This window comes from Macrobrachium rosenbergii, chromosome 6 (genome assembly GCF_040412425.1).
Source record: "Macrobrachium rosenbergii isolate ZJJX-2024 chromosome 6, ASM4041242v1, whole genome shotgun sequence".
NCBI lineage: Eukaryota > Metazoa > Arthropoda > Malacostraca > Decapoda > Palaemonidae > Macrobrachium > Macrobrachium rosenbergii.
In genome coordinates, this window is record NC_089746.1 from 33,025,832 (window position 1) to 33,049,011 (window position 23,180).

Below are 23,180 nucleotides of genomic sequence, written 5' to 3' on the forward strand. Positions count from 1 at the left end.
CTTTCGGTTTTTATTGCTTACTGCAAAACGATCAGGTAGTGAATTACAAGGCCTAAAACCCCGAGATAACACAAGTGTGTCATTCCTTCTTATTAGATGATGTTTAGTGGGATCTTTACATGGCTGAAGAGACAGAAAAGCTTCTAATACTAAGAATTGATAATTACAAAGTATCGCATCGCGCATATCAAGGACAGACTCTCGGAAGAGATGTCGCCGCAAAGTAACCTTTTACTTTCATCTCGAACATCGAACATGTTGGTAGGTACTGGATGCTGAAGAAGATGTATCCTGTCAGTCTCTGGTTACTGATTCTCTGTCGATATCTGTGGGATGAGCATTTTAGTACTGTTTGCTTCCACAAGAAAAGTATTGACTCTGGTGATGATATTATTGTTATTATTATTATTATTATTATTATTATTATTATTATTATTATTATTATTATTAATACACAGATAATGATAAAAACGGATCTAAATTAAAATACTTTCCCGCTGAAGGCAGAGTAATCTATATTTACGTTAGGTTTTAATTTTTCCATATAAAAGGTTTCTGACAGCCTTAGCTCAGTTTCAAACTGGGCTCTATGTAAAGCTCGGTTTGAAACTGAGCCAAGACTGTTAGAGACCTTTTATACAGAAAAATTAAAACCTAACCTAAATATAGATAACTCTGCCTTCAGCGGGAAAGTATTTCAATTTGTTATTATTATACCTATCGTCATCATTGTTCTAAATGATAACAATAATAATAGATCCTCCTCATGGGAAATGTTTCCTGTATGGATATAAGATCTGCATACTTTCACATAAATTCCTATATCTAATACAGTGACAATCTTCGAATTGTATCAATTAATTTTCCTATGACTAACATTTGAACTGGTCGATGAAAGAAACTGTGGGCCCGCTCTGAAATCTATTTAGAAAAAACTACCGAATATTGTCTCCAGCACTCCATGTTTTGTGTGATAATGAAAAAGAACCTAAAATATAGGTATTCTGAGCATTCAGACCCTACCTTGTAACGAAAGGAGAAGCCATTTAATTTTCTGTTATAACATAATTAATTTTCATTTTTGTGGAATCTCTAGTAGCTAATCAGTTTCAATAGGAATTGATTGATTTTAAACAAACTTTGGTTGTAGTAGCTCAGATCGGTGAAACTGAGAACCTCCCTCTGTGGGTACGAGAATGATAGAGAAATTTCCTCATCTTTCCTGATATCACATATAAAATACGATTCAAGAAGAGCGTGGGTTATTCTGCTAGAAAATTGACATCTTTATCAACAAACGAAATTATTTATGTACAAGACAAAGAAATATGAGATAAATTTTTTAAGTGCTGTTACGAGGTCGATTTCTCTCTCTCTCTCTCTCTCTCTCTCTCTCTCTCTCTCTCTCTCTCTCTCTCTCTCTAGAACAGGAAAATGAATATGCTATACAAAAGGCGGAGAAGTGTGAGATCATATGTTTCCAATGTTATGTTGCAAAGCCGAGGTGTGTCACCACAGTTTGTGGATCGGATGTCCGAGGTCAGCACAAGTGACAGTACCCTGGAGAAGTTGTCAATGAGACGAGGTTAAGAGGTGGCTGATAACTGTGGTTGCTGAAACGAGCTACTTTTCTTTTTATTTATTTACTACAAACAGAGTTTGCTCACAATATTGATCACTGGTGTCCCCAGTCTGATAAATCTAGGGAATTTCAATGAATCTTCAAATAGTGAGCACTATCGGCTCTTACGTTAAGCATATAAAACAGGTTTCGATCCCTCTCCGTCTGTCTGGCTCTCACCGCCTCTTTATATATATATATATATATATATATATATATATATATATATATATATATATATATATATATATATAATATGTATATATATTATATATATATATATATATATATATATATATATATATATATATATATATATATATATATATATATATATATATATATATATATATATATATATATATATATATATATAGTCGCTGTATTAGATATAAGATGTTAATTCACATAACACTGAGTATAGAAATATTCAAATTTGTTGTTAAACTCTGAGATTTCGGGCTGTCGGTTCAGGAACTTTTTCCGACTAAGGTTTCGGTTTTAACATAAAATTACTTTGAGTCTATCAGGTATCTTTGTGAACACACCTGGTCTCCTCCACACGTGCTTTGTATGTGTCTGCGAGTGCTAGTGAGAACATGCGCTCATTTCTTAGAGGAAGTATAAATGTATGGTACCTATTATCTATTCCGACTTTCATTGTTTATCAAAGACAATTATAGACTGTTGACAGACAGCTCAATATAACAAGCAGTTTACAAGTACCATTTCTTTCGATGAATCTTGCCAGATTATACTGCGTTCTAAGGATCTTTTTCAAAGCCTTAAGCTGTGGCCTCGCCACCTCCTCTCCTCCCACCAGCCCACCATCCACACCGAACCATTCGACTGCTGCAGAGTATACTGCAGTAGACAGACGCAAACGAAAAGGATATACGGGGCATCGGGAGGAAACCGAGACTCGATGGTGACCATGTAATGTGATATCTGGAACACGGTCATCCATTCAGGCTGGGAGGGAAGACAAGTCGTCTGCAAAGAAGGAGGTCTGGGGAGCAGGAAACAGCAGGAGACAGAGATCAGAGGTACACAGTTATTCCTTATATGTTTATTTATAAATTCATTGCACTGCTTTCTTGCTTCTTTCAATGTTTATTATATGAATCCTTAAGGTCACAATTCTTACTTCACAGAAGTAAATAAAACGATTGTGTCCATATATTTTCATATTATTCTGGCGCTTGTATCTGCTTCTTAGTTCCTCAAGTGTCAATATGAGCCCATGCATACATAGAACGCCAAATATTACGTAAGAGTAAAATTGTGTTAGAGTAGTTTAATTGCTTTGCATTTTAGAACTGTTGAGAAATTAAGTTTTCGAAATCAGGGCTGCCTGGGAACAAGATGTGCGAACTATCAGATGAAAAGAGTCTACGTGAAAATAACTTAAACTACGAATCCATCGGGGAATTAAGCCATGCCGTACTCTGAAACAAACATGAACCATTTAGGAACATAAAAGAAGGTGGTAGGAATATGAGGAGTTTTCCAGGTGATAGGAACATGTGTTTGTGGGTATCGATGTTAAGCGTAGAATTTCAACGTGGTAATTGCGGAGAAGAGAAGCAAGGCAGTTTAAATACAGATTTTAAACCCTGAAAGTTATTCCAGTGTTAGGCATAAGCTACGTTTTACAGAAAAATGAATTTCTGGAAATGTGGTTTTGAATTTAAAAAGTTTCTTTCCCAAATTCTCCAGTTTTTGGTGCTTGCCCCTACAGAGAACACTACAGAATCTTTTTTTCTTTGCATTTTTGGTTTTCTCATCTTATCATCTGAGTAGCATTTGCTGTGCCTCTTAATCCGCATTTTCTTCTTCCTCTCTCTTTCTCTCCTTCAGTCTCCTCTCTTACGGAGGCTTATACTTCAAGATCCCCAGAATCTGTCCATCAATCTAAGAATGAATCCCATTTACCTTCTGCAGTGGTTCATCTCTGCCAGAGCCATTCGATGCTATCTGTCGACATTAAAAGCGAACGCAATTTGCATTTCAAATCCTTGTCTTTGTTCCAGGTCGCTGCAGCTCTGCCAAGAGTTTGTTATAATGAATTTGTAGACTATTTTTCTTCAAATCCAAACAAAATATGTTGTTACCTAAAGTTTGATATTAGTAAAATCAATTTTGTAATCAGGCTAATTCTGAAATATTATTAGCGCGCAGGGATATGTCTTTCATCTATATTTTCTTCCTGCTCTTTAGTGTTCGAGTATTTGTCACAAGTGACCAGGAAGAGCAACTACCTTAATCCTACTTACTGTCATTGGGCCGTAGAACCCTACTGGCCTGGTTCTGGATGTTGACACACAAAAATGGAAGAGGGAATGAAAACCACTGTATTTGAAGGGGCTGTGATCTTTTATTTTATTTATATGAGTTATTTTGGTTTTATATATTTCTTATTTCGATCAGCATGTTCAGGTGCTTAGATTTAAATATAAAATTCCATAATTTCATTTTTTTCGCAAGTGGGCATTCCATTTTGCGGAAAGATCAGCAAGCAAAAGATATTGTTTTGAACTATGCCATATGAATATGTACACATGCTGAATCACAATAGATGATGATATCCTCACTTTCCCAACCGGTTTCTCAGCTGAAGCAGACCTGACTTGCGCCCAGTGAGAGTCGGGACTCATCTGGTGATTGATGGCATTAGCCTTAGTGAATACCCAATAGAACTCTATGAGATACCACCTGTAAATCGACGAATGGTTCCTCAGCTGTTCAACAGAGCTTGGCTAGCTTTGTCGATTGAGAGATTGTCAGTGAAAACTATACTTGACTTTCGCTGATTCCTCTGAGGTGCACACCATTATTTGGTTATTTATTAGTGCTCCAGATATACCACAGACAGACGGAAAGACAGACAGACACACACACGTATATATATATATATATATATATATATATATATATATATATATATATATATATATATATATGTATATATATATATTATATATGTCACCATAGAAACACACGTGTGCTCATATAGGGGAAACACACGTATATATATATATATATATATATATATATATATATATATATATATATATATATATATATATATATAGTCTTAGTAAAATAACTGACTGCATGAAATATTCAACATGTTTCGTAATGGCAAGTATAGGCGATATGTTTGATGTACATGTTCTTATATTGACACATATGCCCAAATAAATATGAAAACATAGCGCACACCTAAAGTAAAGATATTTCCAAACACATATGGAAAGATCACGTATATATTCCTAACGTACGGGTGCCTGAATGCAAACTGATGATGGACATCTCTCATATATCAAATTGCTTCTGCAAGTGATGCTATGCTTTACCTTGCTGACAGATTCGCTGCATCCACCAGGTCACAGAACCTTACCTGAAAATCAAGAAAATATAAGTTAGTTCTTTTTATTTTGTTTTACTCTAAAACTCCTTCGTAAAAAAAGATGAAGATATATTAAAAGCATGAAAGTCTGATACACTTGAAGCCAAATAAATTTTAAAAAGGTTGTGCCATGTAGTTCCAACAGTTAATTGTGTCATTTCGTAAACTTACGAAATGAGTAGTGATTTAGTAATGATGTAGATTGACTACTATTTTATGCAGCTTTAAAGCGAGTGTTCAAATAAAATAAAATCGAAGTTGAATCCAGCCCTGAATATTTTATATAATATAATAGTGTCTTTAATCGCCCAATAACTTCGCCACAACCAAAAATGACATCGTTCCATACAATTTCCTTATTATTTCGTGGATTTAAAACATTTGTTACGATAGATCGGATTATAAAAGATCAAGTGCAAATGACATCAAGTTTTTATTATAGTTTTTTCTTTTATCTGCAGATTAGGCCATAAGAGATCCTGCTTCTGAGTTGCAGAGTGCCCCTGGAACAAAAGGTTCAATTCGCCTCGCCGTTTTCTTTCTCTTCAAAGACTTGTGCCCTTCGTGAGTGGAGGGGAACTACCAGGTTTACGCGCTCGGTCCCAAAACAAACGAGACGAGCGGCGAGGTTCTTCAAGGTGACCTCATTGTCGCAACAGGTATGGGAAGCTCGGTTTTTATTTATTCTTGTTTTTAACGAAGTGAGACTGACTGCTTCTTCAGAACACTTGTGCGGTTTTTCCTGGGATTAAAATAATTCTCAAGAATACTAATGACGTCATTCGAGATGGAGACAGAGCCAGAGAGATATTTGTGCAAGAGTTAAATTACTTTTTAGGTATGAAAGTGCCACACTTTTGTTTATCTGTAGATGCAAGCCTTCAGGCTCAGTTTTTTTTATGCAGCATATTGTTTCCTTCAATGTGCATTTAGAGGGATCAGAAGAAAAGTGTAATATTGACGTAAGTCATTCCTGGGTATAGGAACTCTCCTGGTCGGTCTAGATTTACTATCTCTTTCCTCTTCGGAGTGGTCATGTCACCCACTCACGCATGACCTTGTATCAGGTTGTATCCAGAACGATTTGGTTTATATTGAGAGAGAGAGAGAGAGAGAGAGAGAGAGAGAGAGAGAGAGAGAGAGAGAGAGAGAGATACGAACATCAAAGCATTATTGATATATCTTTGCATCACAAAGCACCACTGAATTCTCTGATTCTTTATTATACATGATTTTTCTCGCAATGCATATTTACTTTTCTTCATAAATAAAAAAAATTAGTTTTTAGGAGTGTTATGAAAATGCAACTTTTTCCTTATACTCGAAATTCCTCCTATAAACAGGATCAACTTTATGATGCAAGGAAAGATGACTGACCAGACAACAGCTGGACATGCTTATCAGCTCTCCAGTAGTTAATATCAGGGGCAGTAGCGCAGTAGTAGCAGTAGTAGTAGTAACATTTGAGCCATGCGTGTGTGCAAAAATGTTCAATCAGATAAGAGAGGCAGATAGACACCCAGGCACGGTCTCACAGCGAATGGGAGATAGAGAGGAAAGAAATAGCACACCCACCCAAACTGATTCTCTCACGGAAAACGTGCAATACATCGCAATCTTTTTGTTTCTGGGTTTGTTCCATTTTTTCTTCGTCTTCTCCCATTTTCGCAGAGCGTCTCTCCATTGTCTTCATTCGTTCCTTATCTCTTTGCCGATCGTTGACAGGCCGATTCAAATAGCCAATACGGATTAACAAGGGAAGACCGTTGTCGTTGTTATTGTATTTAGAGGCCATAAAACTGATAGCCACTCTTGTACTCGCCTCTCAAGGGCTGAACCTCCACCTCTATTCCCTATGGATCCTTCCCAACCCCCTCCCTCACACCTGGGTAGTTTCGGAGTGATGGTGGTGATACTGAAATGGAGAGGAATTTCTCATTTGCGAACAACTGCGTTTCCGATTTATTCCTCTTTTAAACGTTCGCTGGCGAATCTTATGTGGTGGGGGTACGGGTAAGTCAGTGGACGTTTGCAATATTTGACGAAACTCTCCCGTGTCTCCTTTTGTGAGGTACCACAAGTTTTGCTCAATAACTATATCTTTCAGTTGGCCGATGTACGCCATGATTACATTTTTTACATGACTTGTAAGTCATATTTATTACTTTTCCTTTTGTCAGTGCCAATCTGCAATCCAACTTTCCCCATGAAGCACGTATATTACGACATCAGTCACCTCAATTGTGCCCACAACAAAAACCCTAACACGGTTTGCAGCTCTTTGTCGCTCTTAAGAAAAATCGCTTTGCAGCATCCAGATTATCAGCCTTCGGAGATTTCACCACCTTATTGATACTGATCAAGAGCCGTGTCTCGCTGCCCATTCTCTGCCCCTTCTCCGGCCCTCTTCCGGAACGTGGAGCCGATGGAAATACTGAAAAAAGGTCGGTGCGGTAACTGGGCGTCTGTTGTAACCTTTGTGTTCTTCGATTCGTAACACAAATTGGAATGCTGGGAATATTTTCCACCATATGTTGTGGAAATCATCGTTACATGTTTGAAGATTTTTCCGTAATTTCGTGAAATTTCTCACTGAGTGTTAAAGTTATTTCTCACTACTTTACTGGATATTCCCATGGAATGGCAAATGGATTTTCCAGAATTTTTTTTCAGGCATTTCTAGAAGAAAATTGAAAGTGCTTTATATTGGTTTTCGAAGCTAATCTCAATGAAAGGTAGCAATATTTCAAGGTATTTTGGAAATGATTTCTCAGCGCTGGAAATATTTTCAGTAACTTTTTAATATAAGAGCAGGGTTCTCTCAGAATATTCCTAATTGCAGATTTCTGAAACTTTAGCATTGAACAACGCAAATCAAAATTCTACTGCATGTTTTTAACTTCCTGTTCCGAATATCGTGATTATTATTAATGATAATCATAACTGAGTCTGTCTTCTACTCAGAGAAGAAGGGAATGAATGATCTTCAAACGGAGAATTATTTAAAGATCATTTACTCATTATCCACATGGTTTAAGATATAATACAGCAGACAGTCATATATACACACACATGTATATATACATACATATATCTGGCTGAATGCATAAGACATAGCAATTAAAAAGCCTCCTTATGGAAACCAACGCTGGGATGTATAAAGGGACTGTTAAATCCATTTTTCTTCTCTCTAATGTAATGTGGATGTTAAATACAAATGGGAAAGAAGGTTGCAGTTGGTGAGGTGAATTCTTTGCATATTGAATGTTGAGTGAAAGGGGTTGAAAGGATGAGAGATTCGCAAGATACAGCTAAATATTCTAAGATGCCAGGCATAACAATTTTCTTCATGAAATCTATATTGTGCTTCAGAGAGGTTAGTAATCTTTACCAAGTAATATTTTACTCTATTTTTTAACTGCTTTTTCGTTACTATTTACTATTTCTTTATTCATTTTTCGCTCTTCTACACTTTTACATAGTTCTTTCCTCATTTTCTTTTATCTTGTGTTTTCCACTAAAGGATTATATTTACCTTCAGATTTTTATTTTTAAGTATTGGTTGTTTTTACAGCATTTCCTTTCCTCGTTTCTTCTGTCTTAGCAAATAACTTCAAAAAACAGTTTCTCTATATTACATATTAATTCATTAGGGGGATCATTTCTCTTCCTTCCACATTTTTCCTTTAGTAGAAGCCGCCGCCAATTTTCTAGAAATTCCTTCTTTTTTGCCATGAGGTTCGCTTCAGTGCTTCCAAGCACTTCTTCTAAAACCATAATTACATCTGGAATGTCCAGCATAATCCTAAGAAGTCGCGTTACACGTAAACGTCATTTGCATTTTATCCTCAAAGCGTTTCTCATTGCGTATAAACCAAGTATTTCATGGAACAATTGACTCATTTTTTCATTTGCTTCGAAAAATGCTCCAGATTACTGGCTACTTTTTGCCATCAAGCAAGAATTGAAGGCTCGAGGCTTTCATTAAATCGCAGAGAGATTAGATACTCATTTGTTACCGAGACTAAGTGGAGGTCGGACCATTAAAGATGCTGATATTCAGGCAAAAACTAGAAACGATGTCATAATCATGATTCTAAGACTGCATTTTCATGTAGATTACAGGTAAATCAAGCATGATATATCGTACACTACAGGGAAGTTTTTTTTTTATGCAGGATGGAATGCTTAAAATGAATAATTTTTGAGAATCTAGTTCAAGAGCGCAACAACAAATACGGATATTTTTCCACTTATCATAAATGTTTTTGCATTCCTAACCCTTAAGATATTACGCTGAATGTTACGTTTCTCTCTTCACCAAGATGATTATTAGATATACGTGTAACAAAATTTTTCGCCACCGGAATAATCATTTTACAATCTCGATCATCTGCATGTAAAGTCCAACATTTTGCATGAATGTTTTCCTTCTAAAATCAAGCGACCATTACTTTCAAGCGAAATGTAATGAGTCACTTTTTGCAGGAATGAATGATAAAAAAATCATGTTGCAGCATTCAGTCTTTAACAAGTCAATTTCTGTAACGGTTCTCAGCTATTGTGGTCATTCAGGAGTGAAAGTTACAGAGAGAGAGAGAGAGAGAGAGAGAGAGAGAGAGAGAGAGAGAGAGAGAGAGAGAGAGAGAGAGAGAGATGTACTTTGACTCTGACTGTACGAGCATTATTGGTATTTAAGAAAATTCATGTAATGTGAAGTGATGACATGTCACCCGTGTATATTTTTGTAATTATTCATACTATAAAGTCTTTCACAAGTTCAAAGTAAACGTTTTACGTGTGCGAATATACTATACGCGCATGGATCATAAGCGCACCCAAACAAACGCACACACACATGTATATGTATACACAATATATATATATATATATATATATATATATATATATATATATATATATATATATATATATATATATATATATATATATATATATATATATATATATATATATATATATATATATATATATATATATATATATATATATATATATATATATATATGAAAAATCTTGAATGCAGTATGAAAATGCAGAGGTTTAAAGAGATACTCGTACAGTGCCACTGGGGATAGCAAAGAAAACCTGCAGGGACTGGTGAAGTAGTTTTGAAAGTGTTTGCAGGAGAAGAAAGTTGAGAGTAAATGTGACCTAAAGTAAGTTTATGGGTCTAGAATATGGAAACCAAGAAGATGAAGCAAGAATTGTTGGGAGGATGGAAGAAGAATGGGAACATTCGATTTGCATATGGATTTGATAGGAAATATATCAGATGACTGTAGAACGACAGAAGAGACGAGCTGGAGCGTGCACACAAGCCAAGGTTGGAATGCATGAGGAGAGGGCAAAAGTGGTAAAAGATTAACTGAGCGAAACCTCCACCATGAAGCAAAAAACTTTCTTCAAGGTAGTTGTTAATGGTTCGGCATTTTTAAGGGAATTCGACATGCTACTGATGAACCTTTTGTGTTGGCGCATGAAGTCGCTAATGTTGTAGGTGTTTTCTGCTGAGCTGGTTCATCCTAGACTCAGAAGTAAAGCTGTAAATGTGGTAGTTACCTTTGTCGTCTTTTCCTGGGAGGCGGTCCTTGTTAGAGGGAAAGGATATATAACCCTACTACTTCCCCTCTAATGACATTGGTGCAAGATGTTAGCGTTCCATTTCTTTTTTAAGAAAGTCGTTTGGATGAGGTTGCTAGTCCCATCTCTTCTCTTCCCCTCCAGCTGATGCTGATATCCATTCAATGCTAGGTCGACTGGTGTGGGCTGGCCAAGATCAAATGATGGGCCTTGCGATTGCGAGCCCAGGGCTCTATCACAGTTCAGCTCTCCAAAACATAATGGAAAAATGCGGCGCGATTTGAAACACTAGAAACACTAACATAGGAAAAAAAATGTGGAGGGAAGACACCAGAGAAAAAGAGAGGAAAAAATGAAGAACCCGAAAGTAAAATCGGGGTTACGGATGCTATAAAAAGCGACCACTTTGATGACGTAACGGACAAGCATTCAAACCGCTGATCCCGTTCTCACGCACCCCGGCTGAGCCTCACGACTCGACAACCGACAAGTTTTGCATTTTGCCTTTTGTATGATTTGCACCATGATCCAGAGGGGTTACTCCTTCCGCTCTTAGGCGACGACGAAAAGTTGCAACGCGTGCCCGATTGTTCACGCGATGACTGGTGAATGCGATTGAACTGAATCACAGCTTGGGATGATAACACGCCGTGGCACTCAGAGAGCACGAAAGGGATACAATTACTTTAGTTGCGCGTGTTTAGTGCAATAGTAGTTACTATGATGACGTAACAAAGACAGCAAGGATTTTAAGCATACATTAGAAATCACAAATGCTTGAACAATTCCATAATTATATAATACTGAGTTAAATGTATTATTGGTATTCAGTATCATTTGAGGTTTACCACTCAGTAAACAAGAGTCACTATTCATATGTATATATTTGTAGAGAGAGAGAGAGAGAGAGAGAGAGAGAGAGAGAGAGAGAGAGAGAGAGAGAGAGAGAGAGAGAGAGAGAGAGGAACTGGCAAAACAACTGGCTTCCATATTTCTAATTTATAATAATTTTCTTTTTTATTTTGAAAAGACTCAAAGGAACACCTTCGTCAAGCTGATCAAAGCGGAAGAAACAGAACTAAGACATATAATGCAAAAACATTAGTAACATGCTTGGATTTCCCAGGTACAAGTAAATGATGCTTACTTTGATTGCCCCGTTTTATGCGTAGCACTATTCTTTGGCGATTTCTAAGAGTAATGGATAAGAATTAGAAAGAGAATATCAGGAAAGTAGGGCTTACAATTTAATGACCGAATATAATGAAAAAAAAAAATCTTTTATGCAAAAATATGTAGATATTGTGCATACCCTATGTTACATGCACATGTGTGATTAAAATCTGAAATAAATAACCTTTTAGAGTATACACTAGCTATAGATGAGAGAGAGAGAGAGAGAGAGAGATAACAATAGCTTTCACTCTGGATTCCAGTTATTCACGAGCCAAATTAAAGATTAATGACGAAAAAAAAGTGCTTTCTTACGACACGTGAGACAAACAATTATTCTTAGAACAAAGCAGATGACAGAACGTAAGTAATTGCTTGATGAACTCGTTAACTGAAAGAGATACGCTCATTTGACTACCCCTGAGGGGGCTAATTAGCCAAAAGTTAAATGGCCACGCTTTAAATGCTTCCTCATCCGAAAGCTGTCATTTGAATATTCGTGTAACGTGAAGAGCAGATCGTATTCTAAAGCACATTTTCTATGTCCTGATTGTCATGCGCGTTCCTCGAGGAAATTTGTATTGAAGCCATAGACACACCCATAAACGTAATTTAATCACCGCTGTTATTATCATCTGCTCTTAACATCTAATGGCAGTTAAAATAATGATATAAAAGTAAACAATAGTAACTGACAAGTTTTTTTTCGACAAGGAAGACAGTACCTTTAACTTTGAGTAATCTGTGGTCAATTTTCTTGGTGCGAGAGAAATAGGAAATTATAGATAACTCATTAATCTGCTTGCATTCTAAAGGTTTTTACTCAAATTAGTCGCTCATTTATAAGGAGCTACCCAAAAAGGGTCATTAACGTACTGTAAATGAAATAATTATTCACTTATGGGAAACTTCACTCGACAGCAAACTAACAAACAAAGACCTGTGACTGTGTTTAGATATTATACGGAAATAATTTTGATAGTTGACAGCTGAATTTCCTTTGGAATGGTCTTTTATTTCTAATAGGTTTATCCAAGAAAATATGTGACCATTACACACCTATTCAATACTGAGCCAGAGGACATTGGAAAATAGTTTCCTTTATTGTAAATAAAATGTCAGTGTTTTTCGTTTATCAGAATTTGACCGACTTGGAGCATCTGGCCTATTCACGGTGGGGAAAATGGTCAGAGTGAATATTTAATAATAATAATAATAATAATAATAATAATAATAATAATAATAATAATAATAATTATAATAATAATAATAATTAGTTGTAGAATAGTTAATTATATTGCTTTTTTAGACAACGTCAAGAATGGATAGCAAAGTATTAAGAAAGATGAGAATTTTATTAAAAATAAATTTCAACCGGAATCTGCAACAATCGTTTGTTGTTCAAAATTATCAAAACCTAAACAGTAAATTTTCGGGAGCGTACCCACGTCACATTACCAGTAGTAATAATAATAATAATAATAATAATAATAATAATAATAATAATAATAATAATAATAATAATGAAAAGAAGTAGCAGACAATGAACTACAGCAACACTCGATTGCACTCAGAAAATTTAATATTTTTCAAGCAATTTAAAACTAAAAATACTTTATTGCTCACTGATTCCCAAAACACGGAGAGAGCTAACTCAAGCCTCAACAAGGCCACACAAGCACATACATACACACACAAACGCACCCTGATAAACACAAACGTACACGCGAACTTACATACAAAACCTGATCTCAGCGCGCACCGAGAGAGATGTCCTCTGAATAATAATGATAAAACAAGTCTGACCCGTTCATGGCCTTACGGTAAAAATCTTTCTGCACGTTTGCTTGACATCGACGAGCTTCGTTTAGATGGACAGAGGATGATTGTTCTCACGCCTTTACTCATCAGTAAATGCCTTTTTAAGGAATGAATCTTGAGCTGCCCACTGAAAGCTATTCTCTTTGACATGAATCTCGAGCGATAACCTAATAATTCCTGGGTTTTCAGGATTCGGTACAAAATATAGAAGGATCTTCCTTTTAATTTTAGAATTATCATTAATGATGCGCACACGTATACACTCACAAATACACATACACACCACACACATACACACATATATGTATATATACATACGTTATATATATGTACACACACATATACATATATATATATATATATGTGTGTGTATGTGTGTGTGTGTGTGTGGCCATCATTTGTATTTCTACTTATCGTCGTGAAACATTCAAAATTATGTTCTTGAGGAACGTGCAAGCCGGCAGCCCGGAACCTGAGTCTCGAAACTCGTGCCGAGCGCAGGCCACGGCCTTTCTATACTATTCCAAGTCTTTCTCTGAAAGTGAAGGTGATTTGGAGAGTAAGTGAAGGAACAAATGATTAAGGAGGAGTAGGAGGAGAAGGAGGAGATGGAGGAGACTTGGTTCCATTGGGAGGGGAATGGGGGTGGAGGAAGGGAGCAGTTAGGCAAGAAGGAAGCTGCCTTGGTGATTGCAAGGGCCACTGAAGAAGATGCGATACAAGGATTGTGAAGAGGTACAAGAGTAAGGCGAAAGGAGGAAGAAAACCATATTATCGTCGCTATAAATCTTGGTTTTATCCACTCCTCCTCTCCTCCTCCTCCTACATATAATTCCTTTTTTCCTGCCTTCCCCTCCTCCGCTGACTTTGCCTCCCGCTGTTTGACCTTTCCAGGGGAACATCATGCGAAGGCTCCAACGACATGCTTTCCACTTGGTGATTTGCTCTTAGATGAGCGTAACGATGTGATTCGCGTCCTTATAGGGGCATCTGAACCTCCATTTTGGTAGTAGGGACAGATTCATCGTGAGATATAACTGTTTCCTCTTTGTGTCTCCGGGGAGGCAATTTTCTTTCCAGTTCTTCTGTTATTTTTAATCTTTATTCCTTTTACGAACGCGAATAAAACACCTTTACATATCTAACATCTGAGACGTTTTGGGCAAAATCAGAGGCTTCAATATCGGTCATTGCTGTCTGTTTCTGTATCAGACGTTGAAATCCAGGTCATGTAAAGAATGTTTGATTTGCTGTATAAAACTGGCGTCACAGTTACCAAGGCCATCGGCGATCGCTATAAGAAAAGTAGATTTTAGATGTCTAGGAAAGAGGGTGGCCTTCTATTCTCAATTTGTTTTGCCTTTTGCGGCAAGACCAGAGAGACATTCGAGAAGAGTCGGATGATTACTGGGGAAACTCAACTGTAAAAAGAAGAAAATACAGAGTTCTTCTTCGACGAATCTGTTTTAGACAAAATAAGGAAATAGTAGGATCGAAAGATACCATTACTGAAAATCTGTTGCGGTTAGCAAATACAGGTTCATTTTTGCATACATTCACACATTTCCAAAGACATTTCTACGTATAAACGACGAGCAGAAAACTCTGGCATGATGCAAGAAAACATATGAACCAGGCTTAATTTCAATATATATACATACATACATACATACATACATACATACATACATACATATATATATATATATATATATATATATATATATATATATATTGTGTGTGTGTGTGTGTGTGTGTGTGTGAATTTTTCACCGTGACAGAAGCTGGCTACAGAACAAAAGCGAGACAGGTACTACATAAAGGTGAACTCTTTATGTAAAAATATTCCACAAATAAGCCGCTGCATACCTCCACACTAATGGTTCACTCTCTTTCTGGATATTAAGGCCCTTCTCCGTCAATATTTCTTCTACTGCATATATTTAGGACTTTCTGTGTCTTTTTAGTTTTCTGTAAAAGACAACTGTTGAGATGGCTATTTGTCTGTCCGTTCGCATTTTTTTTCCGCCCTCAGATCTTAAAAACTACTGAGGCTAGAGGGCTTCAAATTGGTATGTTGATCTTCCACCCTCCAATCATCAAACATACCAAATTGCAGCCCTCTAGCCTCAGTAGTTTTTATTTCATTTAAGGTTAAAGTTAGTCATGATCGTGCGTCTGGCATCGCTATAGGTGCCAACAACACAGGCCACCACCGGGCCGTGGCTTAAAGTTTCATGGACCGCGGCTGAGAGTTTCATTGGCCGTGGCTGAGAATTTCATGCAGCATTATACGCTGTACAGAAAAGTCGATTGTTCTTTTTTCTCCCGAAACTTTTCGCCACCGTCTCCATATTTTCTCTCTCCATGGCCAAAGTGCATTAGAATACTCTAACATACTTACCTCTTTTATCTCTCCACATTTCTCACCCTTTCATTGTATCTTCCTCCACATTTACTCCGCAAACACTTCATCTCATTAGGTTCAGCCTTCCTTGCTTTCATTTACATTCACCATCAACATTTCACTCTTATAAAAATAGAACTGATTTAGCAACCTCTTCATTCACTCTAACTTTGGTTTCCATAGACACTCTCCTTATATTCCATTTCTTCTGCCCACACCCTGCTACCTTTCTTTGTTTCACCTGTGCGGTCACTCCCCATCTCATTCACACCTTTCACCACTCCCCTTCTCTCTCATCCTGTCACAGTCCATTAACTTTACTCTCAGATAGTTATATAATTCAACAACTTCCACACATCCAGCATCCTTTGTAATATTCATTGCTCAGTCGGTTTGTTTCCATTTTCCCTCATAACCTTACTCTAGCTCACATTCAGAGCTAAATGTCTCTTCTTACAAACTCTTTCAGTACCTTTCACTAGTTTGCGCTGTTGCTTTTTACAGTCCCCGCTCGTTGCTGCAGCATCGACAAACATGTCATTACACATTCCAGTCACGACCCTTTTCCAAATCCCACCATTCTTTCGGGCTCAGTGTACACCAAACCAGTCACTCTCTCTATTCTATAGCCAATATGGATATTAGTGTAGCCACATAGTCAGAGAGACGATAGTACAACAATCTCAAGACGGCAAGTCACGACCGTGGGTAGTTTTACATATATATATATATATATATATATATATAAGTCATATATATATATATATATATATATATATATATATATATATATATATATATATATATATATATATATATATATTATATATATATTATATATACGTGATTCATTTATCACACATTACCACAGGTGAAAAATATATACACCCCGTTTCTTATTTTTATATATATATATATATATATATATATATATATATATATATATATATATATATATATATATATATATATATATATATATATAGGTATATATATATATAAGTCACGACTGTAAGGTAGTTTTACTTCATATATATATATATATATATATATATATATATATATATATGGATATATGCATATATACGATGTTATACTTCTAAGTTACTTTCATTTCGGACGTATTGCAAACACCGAGTCATGCAGTGTTTCCATCATAGTGTACTATAGGCTGTCGACAGTTAGTTTGTTCATATGGCTTAGTGTTTTACATTTGGTCTGTACGAACTGATTATTTTCTTAAACTGTGGAAAAATATCTAATATGATTTGCATTATATATGTATTTGTTTTTCAATGACCCCAGTACTTTTCTTCCGCTTTTCACCTCTGGTCTGTCTTTCTGGTTTTCCTCGTTTATATTTACTTTTGTTTAGAGTTTGCTCATTTTTGGTTGTTTCATGTGATTGTCTGCAAGTTTTTACTACCGATGATGACAGCAGCTGCGGCTTATGAAATGATCTCCGTCAAAAATTTCACTTTTATTTATTCTACTGTCAATAATACACGAGTAACGGCCATTTAGCCTGCGTAAGAAAAGATTGGTTACTTGTATAAGCAAGTTGCCTTTACCTGTTTTGCTAATAGGCGGAACCGCTTGAGCTAAGGTTTTCCTTATACTTATCTTGCTGTGAAGGAATATCAATTAGCATAAATGCTCTGTGGTGTCAAATCCCATGAAAAGGAATTCATGTCCATATTAAGTTCGTGTTATTTATAAACATTTCTGTTATCAGACATATTTCGTTACTGTTAGCTCCTGAAATAGCAGTAAAATGTCTCCTCTTTTCCTTTCTTTTGTGTAAAAGGGTTTGATTAAAAATAGAATTAAATAAGAGAAAGTGCTTTACAGTTTCAGTATTGTGTTAGAAATTCTCTGGGGGTTGACCATGCACACTTTTGTGAGGGGTCTCGGAGGAGAAAAAATGCCGTGCATAGGTGTGGCATTCCTTCACTTCAAGATCCATACTCAGATATGAAAGCTGTTGTATCCTGTTCATTTACAAATCATTCCCTAAGATACTCAAGCAAATTTAGGGAAGTGGGTTTCATTTCCCATATCTTCATAAAAATACATGAACAGTTCACAAAATGCGAACCTTCAACATTTAGCAGCACAATATCTTAACAAAATCAAACAAAAACGGCACACATACTCCTCACTCTGGCATATCGGGTCCAAGTTCGAACCCAGAAACAGGCGTCAGCTTCCTCATATATTTTCTTCTAATTTCAGTCTTAGGCTGAGTAGTAACAATTGTCTCCAAAAAGTGTATGAAGAAATCCAGAAGTTCAAAGGTCATTACGGCGATGATGAACTCACATAAACACATACACTAATACACATACACACACACACACACACACACACACATGTATGTATATATATTTATACACACACATATATGTATATATATTTATATATATATATATATATACATATATATATATATATATATATATATATATATATATATATATATATATATATATATATATACATATAGGGTTATTTTTCCCAGTTCATGAATTTGCATCATTAGACCCACAAGTGTATTGTGCAATTTAGCACCAGTTCCCCTGTATATGGTCAGGAACATCATGCTTATCAGGGTTATGGTTTTTCCTTTGTTGCTTGTTAGTCAATGACCGCCTGTCATGGCTTTAATGGCTAATTTTTAAATATGTTTATATGTTTAATTAAATGTTTATATGTTTCATAAAATGATAAACTTTTGCTTTTTTTTATCGATTGTTTTTACTCGTTTTCTTCTTATTTTCAGTGCATGGACATTCTTCCAGCGTAGGCCTGTCAAGCAATCTAGTTGGTTCCATTTAAATAATAAAAATAATACTTTATACAACAGTAACTTTATGTAAGCATATGGGAAAAAGTCTTATAAACAGAAGCGCAAACTGCTCTCCTGTGTCAGTAAGCACAAGGATGAAAAAGGTAAAGGAGATAGTATGTCGGGCGCAGGGGCGATTTATCAACCACCCTCTCTCTCTCTCTCTCTCTCTCTCTCTCTCTCTCTCTGTCGGTGAGATATAGCTCTGTGGGGATCCTGTTGCTCCAATTACTCTGCGTGACGGTGGATAATTTACCATTCTGAATGCCGCGATTACGGGTGAGACACGATCCCTTAAATTCACAACAAAGAAAAACAAATATTCCACATTAAGGAACGTCTGTGCAAACACCTTTACTGAGCCGGTTGATCATGCGTGACACCACTGTTACACAAAGATTTAAATGAATATTTGGAGGACAAATAAACGAAATGCTTATTTTAAAATTCGGCCGGGAGGGCATTCGTCATCATAAAGTCAAATATAATGCAAGAGGTGATACTCTCGACCACGGCGCGACTCACGACTTCAGGTGCAGCTTGCGTGTGAGGGCTGCGCTCAGGTTGCATCGCCTGTTCTCGGTAGGAGAGGAACGCCAAAGTTAAAATGATGTTTCTTCAGTTTGGTAGGGTAAATATATTACCGTTTTTCTTCTCCTTATTAAATGGATAAATGGGAAAAAGAGAACTTAAAAGAACTTCCGTAGAACTGAGCTTTACTGCTTGCTTTTGTCAAGGCTAAAAGACCATGGGAGGGAGTAAAATTAAGAAAATTCGTCAACGCATTCTCTGCTTTCCAAATCGTAACGGAAAGAAATATTTTAATTGCACGACTTTTGTGTTTTTCGGACTTGAAATGCAAGAAAGGAATGCAGAGAAAAAGGAATGTTTATCCTCCTGCCTTTTTCTGAATGAGAGAAGGCAAGAGTTGTGAAAATGTTCTTTTTTCTGAATTGTTTTCATTTGCTTCGTCTAGAAATAATACCAAGAAAAGTAATAATTAGGAATTTGCTTTATCTCTGTTTTCTTTGAGAGGACAAAAAATAAAACGCAAAAGCGTTTTCCCTCAGCATTTTCTTTCTTCCCTTCTATCGAGAGGAATGGCGAAAGAAAAGGAAGATTTTATCTTGGCATTTTCTTTTCAGTTATTAAGTGGAAAAACGCTGAAAAATGGCTAAAAGGGATTTTCCCCGTATTCACTCCTTGATATCAAGCGGATTTATACAATTTATGGAGGGCAAGGGCTTTTATACAGCATTTTTTCTTCTTTCATCCAGAGGAATATCGAAATTTTCCCTGTGTTTTCTTCTACTTACCAGCTTGACAAACGCTAGAAAAGGAAAAAGAAGTTTACTTTATATACTTATTTATCGGCTATCTTTCTCCAGTCTTGTTTTCCAATATCAAACGGGATAGCTCAAGGATGTGAAGAAAATTGCTTTGTTATATTTTCCGCTTTACCCAGAGGGAGAGAGGAAATGCACCCAAGTTGACTGTTGATAACCGAGTCATTGCGTTAGCGAAGCCTGTCTCTGGAATCGTTTGAAAATACCCCCTCCTGTTGACTACCTTTCCGGCTGACTGGGCACCACCAGATTTTTGAAGATTTTTTTTTTTTTTTTTACGAGCAATCACAAAAGAACACTTCACAAACCAGTGGACTGATTTGAATGCCAGACAATCAGGTCGATTTGTGGTTTTGATTATTTAAGATTATGGTGTTTTTTTGTCATAACGAATGAAGATATCACTTCCTGAAATTAGATGGCATCTTTTCATGTAGTCACCGCAAAAAAGAAGGGGAAAAAATGATGGTGTAGCGTTATATATTTTTTTTGTAACGGAAAGCATATAATTTAGTAATAGAACCATGAAGAACTATTTAATCTCAGATTTATCTGTCTATCTGTCTACATTACACACACACACACACACACACACACACACTAGTGCGCGCACATATTTACGGACTTATTTGTATAAAGGTAAAATTGCTTCTGTTATTAAAGTGTAGACAACGAGGCCTTACATTTATACAATTTTGTTGGAAGATCTGTTTTTAATTCAACATTTTGTAAGAGCAACATTGACATTTCAAATAAGCCTCAGGTTAGCCAGATGCAAATAAGATAGAAGAGAAATTCAGAGATGATGAACACCAATTACCTGGATTTGATTTGACGCTTCCTCTTGACTTACCCAACCTCTTTCCTCACCATTCTCTCTCTCTCTCTCTCTCTCTCTCTCTCTCTCTCTCTATGTATGTACGGATGACGTTCTCCCATTGGATCTCGAGACAATGGCAAGATGTGACGCTCAGTAGAGTCCATTTTCATGCATCACAGCATGGGATTGTGACTCTTGGCGGATAGTTATCGCCCTTCTGAAAGGATCCCTGGCAATGGGTCTATCATGCATCGGAGGCGTATTCTTAGGAGAGTCGGCAGATCGTGTTCTTAATGCTGGAGAGAGGTTGCAACGGCCTTTGTTGGTGAGGAAGAAAATAGAAGTGGAAGATGGAAAAAAGAAGCCACCATGGTAAAGGTACTTAAGAAGAGGAAGAAGAAGAAGAAGAAGAAGCTAAGACTAAAGGAGGTCCAAAAAAGAAGTGGAGAAATTAAAGAAGTCCTGATGAAAAGGAGGCGAACACTAAAAGAGGACCAAAAGCACGAAAAGAAATTTGAGATAAAATGAACTAAAGATCAGAACGAAAAGGATGACAAAGTCGAGAATATACAGTAAGGAAGCAAATATTACTACGAGGAGAGTGATGAATAATAAACTATCACACGAATAAATATATAAGAAGACCAAGAAGAAACAACGAAAACAATACTATTATGCAAAGTGAGGACTCCTGCTGGTGGATCTTTTCCTGACTTTCCTTTTTCTTCAGAGGCTTTTCATTAAACAACTAAGGAGCGAATAACAAACGATCCTCTCCACGCACGGGTGCTCCGCTATTGCCAATAGATTCAGAGAGAGAGAGAGAGAGAGAGAGAGAGAGAGAGAGAGAGTTGTTACAAAGAGTGGACATCAAGATGTTATTGCGCTAACGATACGGAAAAGGAAAGTATTATTTAATGTTATAAGATGACGCACAGGCAGCAGTGGTCATCGACTTGGAAAGGGAGAGTTAATAGTATCAGATTTCGATGATAACAGCAACAGACGATGAAGCTGAATTTTCGATTCAAAGGCCAATGTGACTGGCAGCCTTTTGCCATTGTCTTACCCACCTCTGATAAAGATAAAAAAAAAGGAGAGGGGGGAATAATGGGGTTCAAAATCTTTAGAGGTGATAACGCTGCCTCTTGAACGACGGGAAGACTATAGGAGTTCATGGAAATCGGAAGAAGGAAGAATTCCAAAGATTGTAAGCGCTGAGAAAGAGCCTCTTTTCTTATAATTCTAAGAACAAATGAAAAACAATAATTCCTAAATAGCGGGCATTTCAAGTCATAAAATAAAGGTACAGATGTAGATCTTGTTTTGCTGTTATAACAATGGTGATTGAGAACCCTTCTGACATTCATAATTGCTAGCCATGTTATCAGTAATGTCCCCATAACTGTTATCACTGGTATCAACGTTATGAATATGAGCCTAAACGGGAAAAGCTCTCATCTCTGTTATCAGTGATATCGATAACAATTTAGACGACGAGAGTTGCTATTATTGATACGAGAGTTATCAGGAACAGTTCGGACTGCAAAAAGCTGCTATCTCTATTATCATTGAAATCATTGTCGTCAAAAGTATCACACAGGAGTGAAAAAGTTCTAAGCGTCTGACTGCGCTGACTGATGTCACGGCCATCAGTGTATCAATAGCCGTTTAGAAGGCGAGATCTGCTATCGCTGCCGTCGTTGCTCTTATGGTATCGATAAGCAGAAGATGGATAACACCGAATCTCTCTCTCTCCTCTCGTCGTTGCCGCTTGGGTGATGACGAATGGCTTTCCCCGATTTACATCCTATTTATCAGTGCTTAGCAAGGCATGGAGAACCAGGACGCGATCATGCCTCCAATAAACCCGCTCCACCTTTCACCATTCGGCGATAAAAAATGTCCCCTGGAGACGCACACCTAGTAATTGCTGCTGTTTATCACTACTAGTACTACTACTACTACTACTACTACCATTATCATTCATGTGAAACATCTTTATAGATCAGTCATAAAGGCCATTCACTTACTCATCACGCCCCCATAGAATCGAAAGCCCATATCTGAAAACTAGAAACAAGGAGAGCGGAGAGAAGTGTAGTAAAATAGTCATAAACTTCTGCCC

The 23,180-nt window shown here is 36.7% G+C and overlaps 1 protein-coding gene and 1 long non-coding RNA gene across 2 annotated transcripts in view; one reads left to right on the top strand and one right to left on the bottom strand.

Moving 5' to 3' along the window:
• The window catches only part of LOC136839437 (uncharacterized), a 153,150-nt gene that overhangs the window by 53,572 nt on the left and 76,398 nt on the right, over positions 1 to 23,180 (bottom strand). The window lies entirely within an intron of this gene.
• LOC136839438 (uncharacterized) overlaps positions 1 to 23,180 on the top strand; it is a 181,830-nt gene that overhangs the window by 47,293 nt on the left and 111,357 nt on the right. Inside the window, exon 2 of the long non-coding RNA XR_010853339.1 lies at positions 5,495 to 5,692. This is a non-coding gene — a long non-coding RNA (uncharacterized lncRNA). The remainder of the gene's footprint in view (positions 1 to 5,494; positions 5,693 to 23,180) is intronic.